A 15,862-nucleotide genomic window follows, 5' to 3' on the forward strand; every position below is an offset into this window, starting at 1 on the left:
TACATTCCATTTGTTCTCACATTACTTTCAGTTTGTTCTGGTTTAGTCAAACCAAAAAATGTAGAAGGTGAATTATATTTTCCTCCACTTTAACTATAGAGTAGCTTTAGTGTTTGCGTGTGTGTGTATGTGTTTCATATTTTAAACCCTTGATGTGATCTCTGATTGTGTTGTTAGGGTTGTTGATTTTACTATTTAGTTTCCTAAATGTATTTCTAATATACAGTATTTACAATCTCTTCCAAAGCATCATTTATATGGTGCCAGACTTTTGTGAAATTCTTTTCCTAGTTTTGAATGGAAATAAATAGAGATTAAGCAATATAAACTGACTTTTGAAGTTATGTTTAAATTAATGTCTAAAGAAAAATGGAACATTTCAAAATGGCAATAAAGGTTTCTGTAAAGTGTCACGAAAACTCCCAGTCCTACTCTTCAAGGAAGGAGGTAGTTAACAGAGATGGATGAAACGCAATGCTCTGACTTCATGCATCTCTGTCCAAACCAGTGAAATGGCCGAGTTGCATCAATTATTATTTTTAAGAGGATTGCTATAGAATTACTATATATGATGCTTTGGTGTGGCAGAGAAGTTTTGGAGTGTGTGTGTGTGTGTGTGTGTGTGTGTGTTGGCAGGGGGTGTTAATCATGATGGAGAGAAAGCGACTGTATTTATAGACATGGCTTCTTGCTACTGTTGGATGGTGAAAAATTTGGGGCAGGGAGAGCATCCATCCTTGCATGGAATCAGTACTCAAGACTGAAATAAATGAACTGAGAGATTTTTTAAAACTTTTTTTTTTTTAGTTGGGTGGAAAGACAATATTTCTTGGAAAATGATAAATTCTATCTAAAGATTTACATACAAGGCCAAGATCTCATTTGCTTTATAAACAATTACAATTTTGGGGGCAATTGGGTCATCCTATGGCCATTCTTTTGCTAAGGGAGTTGTCTTGGAGTCGCATCTCCTGGGGTCAGCTGGAGTTCCTGTCTTCACCTCCTCAGCTGCCATTTTCTATTTATTTAATCATAGTTACTGATTTTCAGCTGAGTATCTTCTGAAGAAATGCCGTTGGCTGTTTTGAGTTTGGAAATGAGGAGGGTGGATATAAGTTGGGGGACACACCTCTTTTCCTCTGTCAGTTGGATTCATATTTTTACCTGACATGTACATTGTAGGTTGTGAACCCAAAAGTCTCTGAGACAGGTCTCAATCAATTTAGAAAGTTTATTTTGCCAAAGTTAAGGATGCACTTTTGACACAGTCTCAGGAGGTCCTGAAAACATGTGCCTAAGGTGGTTGGGATGCAGCTTGCTCTTATGCTCTTTAGGGAGACATAGTATATCAATGAATATTTGTAAGATGTATATTGATTTGATCTGGAAAGTTGGGACAACTGGAAGTATGGCTTCCAGGTTATAAGTAGATTAAAAAATGTTCTGATTGGCAATTGGTTGAAAGACTTAAGTTCTTATCTAAACACCTGGAATCAATAAAAATGAATCTCTGGATTCTGATGATAAGGGGTTACAGAGACCAAAGTTTTATCATGCAAATGAAGCCTCCAGGTAGCAGACGTCAGAGAGAACAGACTGCAGATGTTTCTTATCAGACTTAATGTCTGTGTTCATGCTAATGCTGGTCAGCTTTTCCTGAATTCCAGAAAGGAGGAGGGTACAGTGAGGCACCTCTGAGTCCCCTTTCCCATCACGGCTGGAAACAGCTTTTCAGGTTAACTTTGGAGTGCCCTTGGCTGAGAGGAGAGGTTCATTCAGATGATTGGGGAGCCTTAAAATTTTATTTGTGGTTTGCAAGTTAAAGATTGTTACCCTTCATCTCCTATAAGCTTCCAGGTAATCAATATACCATGTCTTCTCAAGTTAGTAGTTTCTAAAAGAACTGATGATAAAACTAGCTTACGTCAGTATTACTGAGTTATTTGTTATAGATCACATATGTAATTATGGTTGGCATTCATATGTCTGGTATAGTTTGAAAAGTTAGGTGGACTTTCAAAGTTTGTGCCTTGAGTATGCTTTGAAAGGGATGTGAACTATTTTTTAATGTGAACTATTTTTGATAATACTTGGTAATGTAGTGATTTTGGATCTGTTCAAATGCTGATATAAAACCAGATGGTAATACATCTTGAATATTTCAGAGAGAGCTCTAGTTTGGTTTTAAAATTCATTCTGTTTATAATTCGGTAGGCAGCATGGAAAATGGCAATCCTGTTACGAACAAATGTGAAAAAAAGTCTGTTTTAATAATGAAGCTAGAAAGAGAACGGAAGTTCTGTTTCAAAACTCAGGGTTTTGACATCATTGATATCTTTGTTACAGTGATTTAGGAAAATGCATTCTGACTCTGTTTTTCAGGTTTGAGTGCAAGTTAATTTTTAGGCACTCAATACATGTTCTGTGGGAAATGAAGACATTTGAAACATTCTCAGGGGAAAACTTTTCCTAAGATACACAGCTCCATTAAAAAAGTACTCCAAACCCAGATCTTCTCAGAAAAAGCTCACTCAAAATTAGGTGCAGCTGGCTGGGAGCGGCAGCTCATGCTTGTAATCCCAGCACTTTGGAGGCCAGGGCGGGTGGATCATGAGGTCAGGAGTTTGAGACTAGTCTGGCCAATATGGTGAAACCCTGTCTCTACTAAAAAATGTACACAAATTAGCCAGGTGTGTTGGCGCGTGCCTGTAGTCTCACCTACTTGAGAGGCTGAGGCAGGAGAATTGCTTGAACCCAGGAGACGGAGGTTGCAGTGAGCCAAGATCGTGCCACTGCACTCCAGCCTGGGCGACAGAGCAAGACTCTGTCTCAAATAAATAAATAAATAAATAAATAAAATTAAAAAAATATATAAAAAATTAGGTGCAGCTGTAGATTTAAGAACTAGAAAAACACCTTGGAAAGAAGTGATTTTCTTTTTAGATGTGGAGATTTTAAAATAATTTATTTGATTTTAATGTAAACTCTTAACCCTTAAAAATGGTAAGATATGTATTTTTATTCTTTTTCTTTCTAAATTATGAGACTAAGAGTTGAGAGATGGATAAAATGAAATCGCATGATTTTTCTGTAAACTCAGCAAAAAGTGTTTGGGAACTTTCTTAGGTGTTCTCTCATCTGACAGACACATTGGGAGACAGAAAAGACATAAGACTCTTCAGGCACTTTCTGGTATGCTGAGAGTAACATGGAAATAGTTGCAGTGGCCTTAAAGGTCTGGCCTTGGCCAGGCATGGTGGCTCATGCCTATAATCCCAGCACTTTGGGAGGCCGAGGCAGGTGGATCATTTGAAGTCAGGAGTTTGAGACCAGCCTGGCCAACATGGTGAGATCCTATCTCTACTAAAAATACAAAAATTTGCCAGGTGTGGTGGTGCATGCCTGTAATCCCAGCTACTTGGGAGGCTGAAGTAGGAGAATCGCCTGAACCAGGAGGCAGAGTTGCAGCGAGCTATTGCACCATTGCACTCCAGCCTGGGAGACTATGTCTCAAAAAATAAAAAAAAAAGGTCTGGTCTGCCCTGACTTTTGCCCCCCCTTTTTTCAGACACCCTAAACTTCTTCTCCTCAGGACTGGAGCCCATGTCCTTTGGGCAACCCATCTCACGGATCTCACATGGCAGCCTCCTCATTGACAACTCACCAACTCGCCCAAAGAGGCCTCACCAGCTGCAGGCGCCCATTCCCCCAGAGCAGTTTTATCCATGACACTGCCAATTTCCTTCATCACAGTTCTTCCCTTTGTGCCCCTCCTCCATGGATGAAGGCTGTGAAGCCCTTGACTCTTCTGCCTGTGTCCCTAAACTTGCCTGTTTCCCCTACCCCTGAAATAATTCCATGACCCAAGGCCTTAACCGTGCAGCTGACATTCTGCATGTGGAATGATCCTTTGCGTAGTTTGCTGGTCATGTATTTATTTTACTGAAAAAAGCAGAATGTACACAAGATAAAAATTCCTGAGACCAAAGGTGCACAGTCCAAATCTCTGTCCCGTCCTAAAGTCTCTCTCCCGCTGGCAGCCTTTGTTACCAGTGTCTTAACTGTTCTTCAAGACATTTTCTGTGCATGTCCAGGCCCAGGTGTGGTGCCTGCCTACACTTCTGACTGCTCCTCATGTCAGATGTGGCATCTAATCCTTGCTGGACTTTTCACAGCCCCAGGCCTCTTCGCAAGCTCCTGTGTCCACCTCCTTGTATGAGGTGGAGCTATTGTGGAGAATCTGCAGGAATGTTTTCCTGCCTAGTGTCCGGCTGCCACCACTGAAGCAGGCAATGGTGCAGGGGCCAGGGGATGTGGGCAGGAAGTTTGAGAGCCACATCCTGGCAGTGTTCTGAGGGATAATGTGCTCCCTGTGGGTGTGCTCAGGAACGATAAACCCGGAGGCTGCTTCTGAGAGGTGGAGACCAGGAGGGAGGAACAGGCAGACCAGCAGTTTGGGAACCTTGCTCGGACAACTCTCCCTGCCTCTGCATTCTGCCTTCATACCCTGTGGCCACGTGATCAGGGATTCTGTGCCTGTCACCCTCTGTGCTGTGAGCTCCGACAGCACACAGAGTATGGAGGCATATTTCAGACAGGCCCCTTTGGTTACCACGAGGTCCCTCATGATCTTGTCCCCTTCCTCTTGGCTGTCCTCACCTCCTCCCATCCCCACGCACTGCTGACTGCAGCCCCCAGAGGCTCCTTGTGGGCCCTATCGGCTGTGTCCTGTTTCTTGCCCCAAACCCACGTACCTGCTCTTCCCTTGGTCTCAGATGCTTTGGTTCCTGACCTCCATGCTTCTTTATCTAGTGAAATTTTACTTATCCCTCAAGATCACGATGAAAGATCACCTTTTCTGGGAAGCCTTCCAGGCTGATTGAAACACCTCCCTTCCCCCATAGCCTCATGGGAACCCATAGATCAGGAACTCGATGCACAATACTTGAATCGTTGTGTTATTGCTTTCGACACTAATATGCACTCCTCCACACCCGGGCCCGTCTTCTTCAGGTGGTGTTGTCAGCCGCTAACACAGTGGAAACTCAGACGTTGGTTGGACTGGAGTCAGTTTTGCCGTCTCCCTGCTTGGGCACTGTGGTTGCAGCAGGCTGAGGATGTACATTTGCAGGTAGAGATCCCAGACAAAGGAAACAAGGAGGGCATCTTCAACCTTGTAAATGGTGGGGATGCAGGAGCTCATTCTCTCACCCCTCCTCCTTACTGCACTGCCCAGCATCCCCCAACCCTCGATTGAAGCATCCAGGCTTCTATTGACAGGGACTCGCCTGAGGCTGTTAGGAGGACTCATCTCCCTGAGTCTCCGCTCACAGTGGGCTGCTGTTTCCAGCCAGGAGTGGGGGAGGGGTCTCAGCAGCTGCCTGCCTGCCCTGCCTCCCTTCTCAGTGCCTTCTTCACACAGCGTTTAATTGGAAGTGTGGCCAGGGTGCATTAGTACCAGGTACCCCTGTCGCACAGCCGTGGCGGTGACACAGGGTAGCTGGGCGGCGAGCCCCAGGTGGGCTCCTCTCATGCCCAGGGTCCCTTGTCCCTTCTTGCTTGGGTCCTTGCTGGCAGAGGCCCTTTGGGACATTTGTCAGGGTTTTTCCTCTTGCCTCTCAGTCTTTTTCCAGTCGTATTTGTTAAGCAGTTGGGTGAGAAGGGGTTTTCTGGTCCGTGGATATCTCAGGGCTGTAATTTGGTCCTCTAGGAATTGCCTCTGTCAGGTGAATTTCTCGTGTAGCTCCTCTTGGACAAGACGTGACTTCTCAGTGCCTTGTGCTGTGGGTTGAGATGCAGAAGTATTGAGACACAGAAGGAACAGAGGAAGCCAGGGGTAGGGAGGGAACCCCTGCTCCTACCCCAGCAGGGGAAACTCTTGCTCCCTGTCCACCTTCTCCCATGCCTGACGGCCATGTCTCCTTCCCACTGGCGAATGTGGGAAGTCCAAGATCAAGGTGTCAGCAGGGTTGGTTTTCTTCTGAGGCCTCTCTCCTTGGCTTATAGATCACTGTCTTCTCCCTGTGTCTTTGCGTGGTTGTCCGTCTGTGGGTGTCTGTGTCCTCATTTCCTCTTACTATGAGGACACCAGGCATATTGGATTAGGGCCCACCTTACTGACCTCACTTGAACTTGATTACCTCTTTAAAGACCCCATCTCCAAATACAACTGCATTTTGGGGTACTGGAGGTTACGGTGTCAACATTTGAATTTTTTTCTTTTTGAGATGGAGTCTTGCTCTGTTGCCCAGGCTGGAGTGCAGTGGTGCGATCACAGCTCACTGTAACCTCCACCTCCCAGGTTCAAGTGATTCTCCTGCCTCAGCCTCCCGAGTAGCTGGGATTACAGGCACATGCCACCATGCCTGGCTAGTTTTTATATTTTTAGTAGAGCCGGGGTTTTGCCATGTTGGCCAGGATGGTCTTGAACTCCTGACCTCAGGTGATCTGCCCCCACTCAGCCTCCCAAAGTGCTGGGATTACAGGTGTGAGCCACCACACCCGGCCTCAACATTTGAATTTTGAGGATACACAATTCAGTCAGTAACAAATGCTTTGGCCAGCACCAAGCAGATAGAGGAAACTAGTAATACATTCCTTAAAAGGACTTTACCTTCAATGAAAGGGTGGACCAGAATAAACACCTCCAGCAGCCCAGATATAATGAAGAGCTCATCTGTGTCGGAATAATTGTGGGCTGAGGAGGGGAAGAGCATGGGGGATACTTCACTGGAATTCAGAACCATGAGACTGACCTCATGTACATTTGTGTTTGGAATTTTTGTAGGTCGATTCCCTGGGAAATAGACTCGGAGACTCAGCTTCCCTCCAGGAGGTTTATTGGCAGTGAGGCGAGGGGCTGAGGGAGGCCCTCAGGAAGAAAACCTGCAGGGAGCCAGGACTGGCAGAGGGGAGGTTGAACTGCAGTGTTGTTGCCTTAGAGGCTTGTCCCACAGGGACCTGGAAGCTGAGATGGCTTCCAGGTGAAGCATGGGGACCAGACCAGTCTTTGGCGTGGGCTGCCCCAGGGACATGTACAACCACGGGGAGGCAACGTCCTTCAGTGGAGGAGGGGTTCCGGGAAAGGGATGTGGCCATCAGCAGACCTCATTCCTGGCAGCTGGGGAAATGAGTGCCCACGTCCAGGAGGAGAATTTAGGAGACATACCAGGGCATCTACTTTGGGAATGTATACCCTGCACTTAGCTTGGGGGCCCTCAGGCTGAGATAGTAACATGCACATGGTCCTAGGTTGGAAATACCCCGCAGCACCTGAAAGAAGCAGGTGCAGAAGAACTTTGACCAAGGCGCAGTAGGTGTCCCATGGAGGTAGCCCCACCCAAGATGAGCTCACAATCCAATACTAGAAAGCTCCCGAGCAGAGGACCCACCATGATTGACTGTCATACAGATAGCATGATTAGACCTGAAATTCTAGGTGAGAGAAGTAGCTGACAAAATCTGTAAAATAAGTGTGTTTAGTATGAGTAGAAAATAAAAAAGGAATCAATATACAAATGCTGAAAAGAGCAGCTGGAGAATAACCAAATAAAGATATTTTCGATCTTTTTTTTTTTACTCTCTAACATGGATGTAGTTATAAGAACGTTAAGAATGACAGCAGCTCCCATTCTCCATCCCTCTCTTCTATTTCCCCCTCATTCTCCTCCCAGCAAGCTCTTCACCTCTTGTAGTTAGTTCTTGTATTTACTTGTGTAAATAACAGGGTTCCAATGCTAACTCTTTGTTTTTCAAGTTTAGGCATTATTTGTTAACTTCCCCAAATGGAAGGAAATAATATACTCTTTTATCCTCCTGGCCCCACACAAGCAGACTGACTTCCTGCATTTCCATCCTTGTATGGTAGTTATGGTTTTCATTATTATGACTATGTAAATCTTCCTCCTAGAGCCATAGGATGAAGTATGATGACTTCTTTCTTGTATGATTTTTTTTTCTGGATTTCATATCTGTTTTGTTTATTCCTATGTTTACTTTTCTATGAATTTATTTCTTATTAAACTTTCATTCAGCATTTCTTTTCTAACCTCAGCTTCTCTGTGATATTTTCAGATGCAGAGGTAATTCTATCAGTTTCTTCTTGAAGAAAGCTCTCTTGGAGCACCTGACCTCCTGTAACTGGTTCTGATTGCCCATTTGACCTGGTGCACAGCTGCATCCCAGAATCTTCCTTCCCCACCTTTTTTGGGATTTCCTTTATTTTTTCTCTTCTGTTGGACCCCCTGTTTCCTGGATACCACGTTTTTCTCTTCTCTGGCTTACTCCCTTTTAGGGGGAGCACATCTACTCCTAGCTCCCTAGGTAAGGTCACACGGGAGGTGTAGCTTTCAAGCCATGTAATGCCTGAAATGTCTGTAATATATCCTGACACTGGATTGATAGCTGGATAGAAAATTCTCAGTAGGAAATAATGTTCCTTAAGAGTTCTGAAGACTTTGCTTCATTTTATTGTCATTTGTAGTGTGGCTATGAAAGTCCTAAGATCTTCTGAAACTTACACCTTTGCATGGGACCTGCTGTGGTAGGGGCTGTTTTATCCATACACACCCTACTTCCTATTTCTTTGTCTTTTTGTTCTACTTCCTGGGAAATTTAATCACCTTTATATTCCTACCTTTCTATTGAGCTTTTCATTTCCATTATCAAGTTAAAAAAATTGTCTGAGTGTATTTCTTTAAAAAGTTATCCAGCTCTTGTTTTGTGGATCTTTTTTGAAACTTAATTTATTTTTTATTTTTTATTTATTTTTATTTTTTAGACAGGGTCTCTCTCTGTCACCCAGGCTGGCGTGCAGTGGCACAATCACAGCTCACTGCAGCCTTGAGCTTCCAGGCTCAGGTGATCCTCCCACTTCAGCCTTCCAAGTAGCTGGGACTACAGGGGCGTGCCACTGTGCCCGGCTAATTTTGGGATTTTTTTGTAGAGACATGGTTTCACCTTGTTGCCCAGGCTGGTCTTGAAGTCCTGGGCTCAACCAATCTTCCCACCTCAGCCTCCCAAAAGTGCTGGGATGACAGGTGTGAGCGACTGCTCCCCACATTGGATCTTTTTAATAGCAGTTATCTTTCTGAAAATATTTGTGATGGTTAAAAAATACTTTTCCATTTCTTGCATTGTCTTCCTCCACGTGCTTCTTTCCCCTGTTGCTTTGGACTCATCATTCATGTTAGGGGAGGAATCCTATGAGTGTGGTCCTAGATAGTCTGTTCTTGTTAAAAATAGGTCATTACCACATGCACACGTATGTTTATTGCGGCACTATTCACAATAGCAAAGACTTGGAACCAACCCAAATGTCCAACAACGATAGACTGGATTAAGAAAATGTGGCACATATACACCATGGAATACTATGCAGCCATAAAAAATGATGAGTTCGTGTCCTTTGTAGGGACATGGATGAAACTGGAAAACATCATTCTCAGTAAACTATCGCAAGGACAAAAAACCAAACACCGCATGTTCTCACTCATAGGTGGGAATTGAACAGTGAGAACTCATGGACACAGGAAGGGGAACATCACACTCCGGGGACTGTTGTAGGGTGGGGGGAGGGGGGAGGGACAGCATTAGGAGATACACCTAATGCTAAATGACGAGTTAATGGGTGCAGGAAATCAACATGGCACGTGGATACATATGTAACAAACCTGCACATTGTGCACATGTACCCTAAAACCCTAAAGTATTAAAAAAAAAAAAAAATAGGTCATTAAAAGGCTATTCTGAGCTCCGAGCATGTGGGCAGTGTTCACTGTAGGGTGACATGTTGGACTGTTTTGTTGGTGGATTCCAGTTTTAAGCTTTCAGATCCTTCTTTTTGGGCTGCCCAGGCTTCCCTGAGATGGTTACTCTGAGCCTTTGCTTTGAAGGTGAACTCCTGACTGCCTGAATTTTGGGAGCTGAGTTGGGGAAGAGGATGGAGATTTCAGCCTTCTGTTTGAAATTCTTTTTTTTTTTTTTTTTTTTGAGACAGTTTTGCTCTTGTCTCCCAGCCTGGAGTGCAGTGGCATGATCTCAGCTATCTGCAACCTCCGCCTCCCGGGTTCAAGTGATTCTCCTGCCTCAGCCTCCCAAAGAGCTGGGATTACAGGCATGTGCCACCACACTTGGCTAATTTTTATATTTTTAGTAGAGATGGGGTTTTACCATGTTGGCCAGGCTGGTCTCGAACTCCTGAACTCCTGACCTCAAGTAATCCGCCCACCTCAGCCTCCCGAAGTGCGGGGATTACAGGCATAAGCCACTGTGCCTGGCCTGAAATTCTTAGCCACTTTGAGTTTGGTTTCCCCATCTTTGGCTGCGTTTGGTATTCCTCAAAGAAGAGATTGTTGCACCCGCTCTAGAGAAAAATCCTCCAATAATCCGATAGGAGAGTTGGGGGTGAGTGGGTATTGCCCTACTGGGCAGAGCTGGGGAGGGATTCTGGAGAACTCCTTTTTACACAGGTTTTGAACAAACCTCCCTATTGCCAGTCTTCTCTTTATTATACTGCGCTACCAATTTCTGTTTTATTGGGTGTCCTGAGGTGTAAATTGGGTTGCCTTTTTGCTTTCACACTGCTGTGTTAGGAGTTTGCTTTCTGGAGTCTGTTAAATCAATTACCACTTGCCCATATGCTTTCTAGCTTCTAAAAATTGTTTTTGTTGCCTTTTCCATTTTCTTTTTTTTTAAAATTCACTCTGATTTCTTTCTAATTTTTATGGTTTTACTTTTTATATTTAACTTTTTAATTTGTTTTGAATTTACTTTGGAGTACCAAAACAACATGTTTAGTGTCTTTGTACATCGTCTGAGCTCCAGATCTGTGCTTCCAACTGCCGGTTAGACCATGTGGACCGTCTCTATGCACCATGCATCTACGTTCATCTAGTTTCCTGGAGGGGTCTCTTCCATTTTTTTTTAAACTAATGGGTTTGTCTTTTTATTTTTTACTTTATTTATTTATTTATTTATTTTTGAGACAGAGTTTTGTTCTTGTCACCCAGGCTGGAGTGCATTGTCACGATCTCAGCTCACTGCAACCTCTGCCTCCCGGGTTCAAACAATTCTCCTGCCTCAGCCTCCCAAGTAGCTGAGATTACAGTCACCTGACACCACACCTGGTTAATTTTTGTATTTTTAGTAGAGATGGGGTTTCACCATGTTGGCCAAGTTAGTCTCGAACTCGTGACCTCAGGTGATCCGCCCACCTCAGCCTCCTAAAGTGCTGGAATTACAGACGTGAGCCACCGTGTCTGGCTGGATTCGTCTTTTTAAAAACACCCCTCTATTCTTAGTTTAGTGGGGTTTTTAGAGGAAGCAAAAGTACATGAGGAACCATCCTGCTGTATTTCCCTGGAAATGTCAGAAGAAAAATTTGTAATGAAAAATATAGTATGTGAATCAGAAACCAATGAGGAATAACTAGAGAATTGAACTCTACATCAGAGGAGCTTATCCAGAACCTGAAACAGGGATTCTCACGTTCACATTTACTAAAAACCATGGAGGATAGGATAAGCTCCAATACAAACAAGTAAGAATTCCAAAAGCAGAAAAGAGAGGAAATAGAAAATAGTCAGTGTTTTTAGAGGCATTTGAAACTGTTTTGGAGCTGATGGGAGGGATGGGATACATACCTTTCAAATCATTAGATGGAGAAAAAGAATTAGGAAACTTACCTTAGTCGGTAGACAGCAGAAGTGAAATACATGATACAAACAGCATAGAAAGTGCGAAATAAAATGTAGAAACAAATCCAGATGTTTCAGAAATTATCAAAAGTATAAATGAATTAAAGCCGTCAGGTAAAAGTCAGAGATAGATTGCATTAAAAAAAATCAAGCTGTATGCTGTTAATAGGAGACAAATTTAAAACGTAAGATCACAGAATACCTTAAATGTAGGGATAGAAGAAGATATATCTGACAAATACTAAGATAAAGTTGGTGTAGCTATTTAATTAGTGAAAATAGACTTGAAAACAAAAAGCATTATTAGGCATGAAGGGTGTTACCATATAAACAAAAGATCCAACCACCCGGAAGATAAAACATTTGTGAATTTCTACATACCAAACAACAAAACCCCAGAGCACTCAAACAAAAATTGATGGGATTATAGGTAGAAACTGACATATCATAATTACAATGGTAGACTTTAATGCACCTCTTTTACTAGTTGATAGATAAAAAGAAAAAAATTCATGAAAATATTGAAGATTTGACTTGTGGAATTCAGCGCTTTTCAAACACTTTTGACTGCCACCCATAACAAGAAATGCATATGTGACCTAGAATATATCAGAATATGTAAACTTATGTGGTTATATACTCTATCATATCTACAACATTTTTTTTTTTTTTTTGAGATTGAGTCTTGCTTTGTTACCCAGGCTGGAGTGCAGTGGCACAGTCTCGGCTCACTGCAACCTCTGCCTCCTGGGTTCAAGCGATTCTCCTGCCTCAGCCTCCAGAGTTGCTGGCACTACAGGCATGTACCACATGCCTGGTTAATTTTTTGTATTTTTAGTAGAGACGGTGTTTTGCCATGTTGGCCAGGCTGGTCTCGAACTCCTGATCTCAAGTGATCTGCCCGTCTTGGCCTCCCAAAGTACTGGGATTATGGGCGTGAGCCACCGTGCCTGGCCACTCTACAACACTTTTGATTATAATATGCTACATGATTTTTTGTACTAGAAAATAAAAAAGTGCTGCTATTGAACTGTGAGCTCTGCTAGTCATTCTGTGAGCTATTAATACTTGATTCCAGAGTTGTTAAAATGTGAAAAAAATTTCACTTTGATAATTTCTACCCTTTTTCATTTAAAAAAAGTACTGGTCACATCCTACCAAATTCATTTTATGCCTTACTAGTGAGTTGTTACCCTTTAGCTTAAAGAATATTGATCCAGTGGCTCAATGTGGAGCCATGCATCCAATAAGGATGTTTGCACATTATGGAATATTTGTAAAAGGTGACTGCTTCCATCATATGCAAAAGAATTCTCATCACATTCCTAAGAATGCGTATTTTACAATGTTCTCTGACCACAGTGCAATAATAATTTGAAATCAAATATAGCTAAAATACCTGTACATATCATAATACATGTTGGGAAATTAAGCAACACATTTCTGAATAGTTCAAGGATAAAATTTATATTAAATATTAAACAATATTTAGAGCTTACAATGAGAAATTGAAAGTTGATAAACTAAGCTGTCCAAAACAAGAAGATAAGAAGCAGAAAAAAACTGTAAATGCAAGATAAATAGAAGAAAGGAAACCATACATTGAAGAATACAAATAAATGAAAGAGAAAAAGATATGAGAAATCAACAAAACTAAAAGCTGTTTATTTTAAGACTAATAAAATGGGCTTAACTCTGGTAAGATTGATTGAAAAAGAAAAGAAATGAGTGAAAGGTAATTAGAAGTGAAATGAGGAGTGTAATTAGTAATACGAGAAAATTTAGGAAATGAGGCTATTATTTACAATTGTATGCCCATAAATTTGAAGACTTTGATGAAGTGCATAGTTTATAGAATAACTTGCCATGAATGGTTTATGACCATTAAAGATGTTAATCCAAGACAGTAGTTCATGATCAGAGGTGATTTTGCACCCCCTCCCTTCCCTGGAGACATCCAGGAATGTCAAGAGACACTTCTGTTTGTCACAGCTGGGAATGGAGGTGCTACTGGTATCTACTGGGTGGAGGGCAAGAATGCTGTTAAACATCCTACAGTACACAGGACAGCCCCTCACAGTGAAGAATTATCTGGCTCAAAATGTCAGTGGTGCCCATGGTTGAGAAACTCTGATCTAGGCCAGCAGTGGCTTTATGAGTGCTTTTAGGAATGTTCAAGGATCAGATAATCCCAATCTCATGCACTCCGTTCTACAGAAAAAGGAAAGCTTCCTATATCATTTTGAGACTACTACTACTGTGATACCTAAATCAAAGGCAATAAGAGAATTTATAGGTCAGTATCACTCATGAATATAGATACAAAAAGTCTTTAATAAGATATTTGCAAACTAAATCTCATTGTGTTTATATAAAAATAAATAAATAAATGAACATGCTCACCACATGTGTTTATTTTTGGAATCTAGGATGATATAATCAGAATATTTATTATGTAATTTACCATGTTCATAAAAGGTCAGGAGTTCGAGACCAGCCTGGCCAACATGGCGAAACCCCGTCTCTACTAAAATTGTAAAAATTAGCTGGGCATGGTGGCAGGCACCTGTAATCCCAGCTACTTGGGAGGCTGAGGCAGGAGAATCACTTGAACCTAGGAGGCGGAGGTTGCAGTCAGCTGAGATCGCACCACTGCACTCCAGCCTGGGTGACAAGAGTGAAACTCCATCTCAAAAAAAAAAAAAAAAAAAAAAAAAAAAATTTGTGAAAAAACCTATAGTATCTCTCAATACAAAAAGCATTTAATAAAATTCAAGACAAGATAAAAACTTTTAGCAACTAGGCTGGGAATTTCTGATAAAGGTTATTTAACCTAAAATATTAATTGTAACTGGTAAATTAGGTAGACTCAGCCCTTTAAAATCTAAAATGAAGATAAGGATGTCTGCTGTTACCACTTCTCCTCATTGTTATACGTGATGTCCTAGCCAGTATAGTAGGCCAAGCAAAAGAAAGAAAGATACTGTATATGGATTGGGGAGGAAAAAAGCAACCATAATTACTTGTGGATATTATAGTCTACATAGAGCTTTATAGATACGATAGTCAATATAGAGCTTTCCATAGCTCTACGTAGAAATGCTAAGGGAAGCCGGGCATGGTGGCTCACACCTATAATCCCAGAACTTTGGGAGACCTCACCTGAGGCCGGGAGTTCGAGACTAGCCTGGCCAACATGGCGAAACCCCCCTCTCTACTAAAAATACAAAAATTACCTTGGAATGGTGGCGGGTGCCTGTAATCCCAGCTACTCGGGGGGCTGAGGCAGGAGAATCGCTTGAACCTGGGAGGTGGAGGTTGCAGTAAGCTGAGATCATGTCATTGCACTCCAGTCTGGGTGACAAGAGCAAAACAAAAGAAAAGCCAAGGGATTCTGCAGATACTATTAGAAGTAAGAAATTCCAACAAAGCTGCTGGGGATGGGTAGAAGTTTAATATACTAAAATCAAATATATTCTTATATAATAGCAACACAGTAATACATTTTTAATTTTCATAATGATATCATTTCTCATAGCAACAAACCAAAAGGAATAAATCTAATATAGGTATAATTCCTTCATGAAGAAAATTATAAAATGCTATTAAAATGATAAAATAAGATCTGAATAGAGAGAAATGTCATGTTCAGCAGTGGAAAGACAATCTAATAAGGATGTCATTTCTCCTTATATTAACCCTAATACATGCAATTTCACTAAGAATTCCAATAGGTTTTTTCCAATGCAGTTGGTAAGCTCTAAAATGTTGATGGAGGAATAAAGGGCTAAGAATAGTCAAGATAATTTTCAAGAACAAGGTGCATATATATCTCAAAACTTCTAAAACTAGGGCAGTTGAGATTGTGATATTTTTAGGGACAAATAGACCAGGAAAGTTGAACAGGGAGTCCAGAAATAGTAACCACATATATGGAAATTGGATATGTGAGAGAGGTAGCATCACACATCAGGGAGGGAAATAATGATACCACCACAATTGGCTGTCTATATGGAAAAACTAAAATAAGTTTGTACCTCCCACATATACAAATATAAATTCCATGTGATTTAAGAAACTAAACCTGAAAAGAAAGAATTTAAACTTGGTTTTTTTTTTTTTTTTTTTTTTTTTTTTGAGACGGTGTTTTGCTCTTGTTGCCCAGG

At 41.7% G+C, this 15,862-nt stretch overlaps 1 protein-coding gene across 1 annotated transcript in view; it reads left to right on the forward strand.

Annotated features, from left to right (window-relative positions):
- TMEM163 (transmembrane protein 163) overlaps window positions 1–15,862 on the forward strand; it is a 259,455-nt gene that overhangs the window by 8,048 nt on the left and 235,545 nt on the right. The gene's annotated exons all lie outside the window — the stretch shown is intronic.

This window comes from Hylobates moloch, unplaced genomic scaffold, assembly GCF_009828535.3.
Source record: "Hylobates moloch isolate HMO894 unplaced genomic scaffold, HMol_V3 SCAFFOLD_24, whole genome shotgun sequence".
NCBI classification, from domain to species: Eukaryota; Metazoa; Chordata; class Mammalia; order Primates; family Hylobatidae; genus Hylobates; species Hylobates moloch.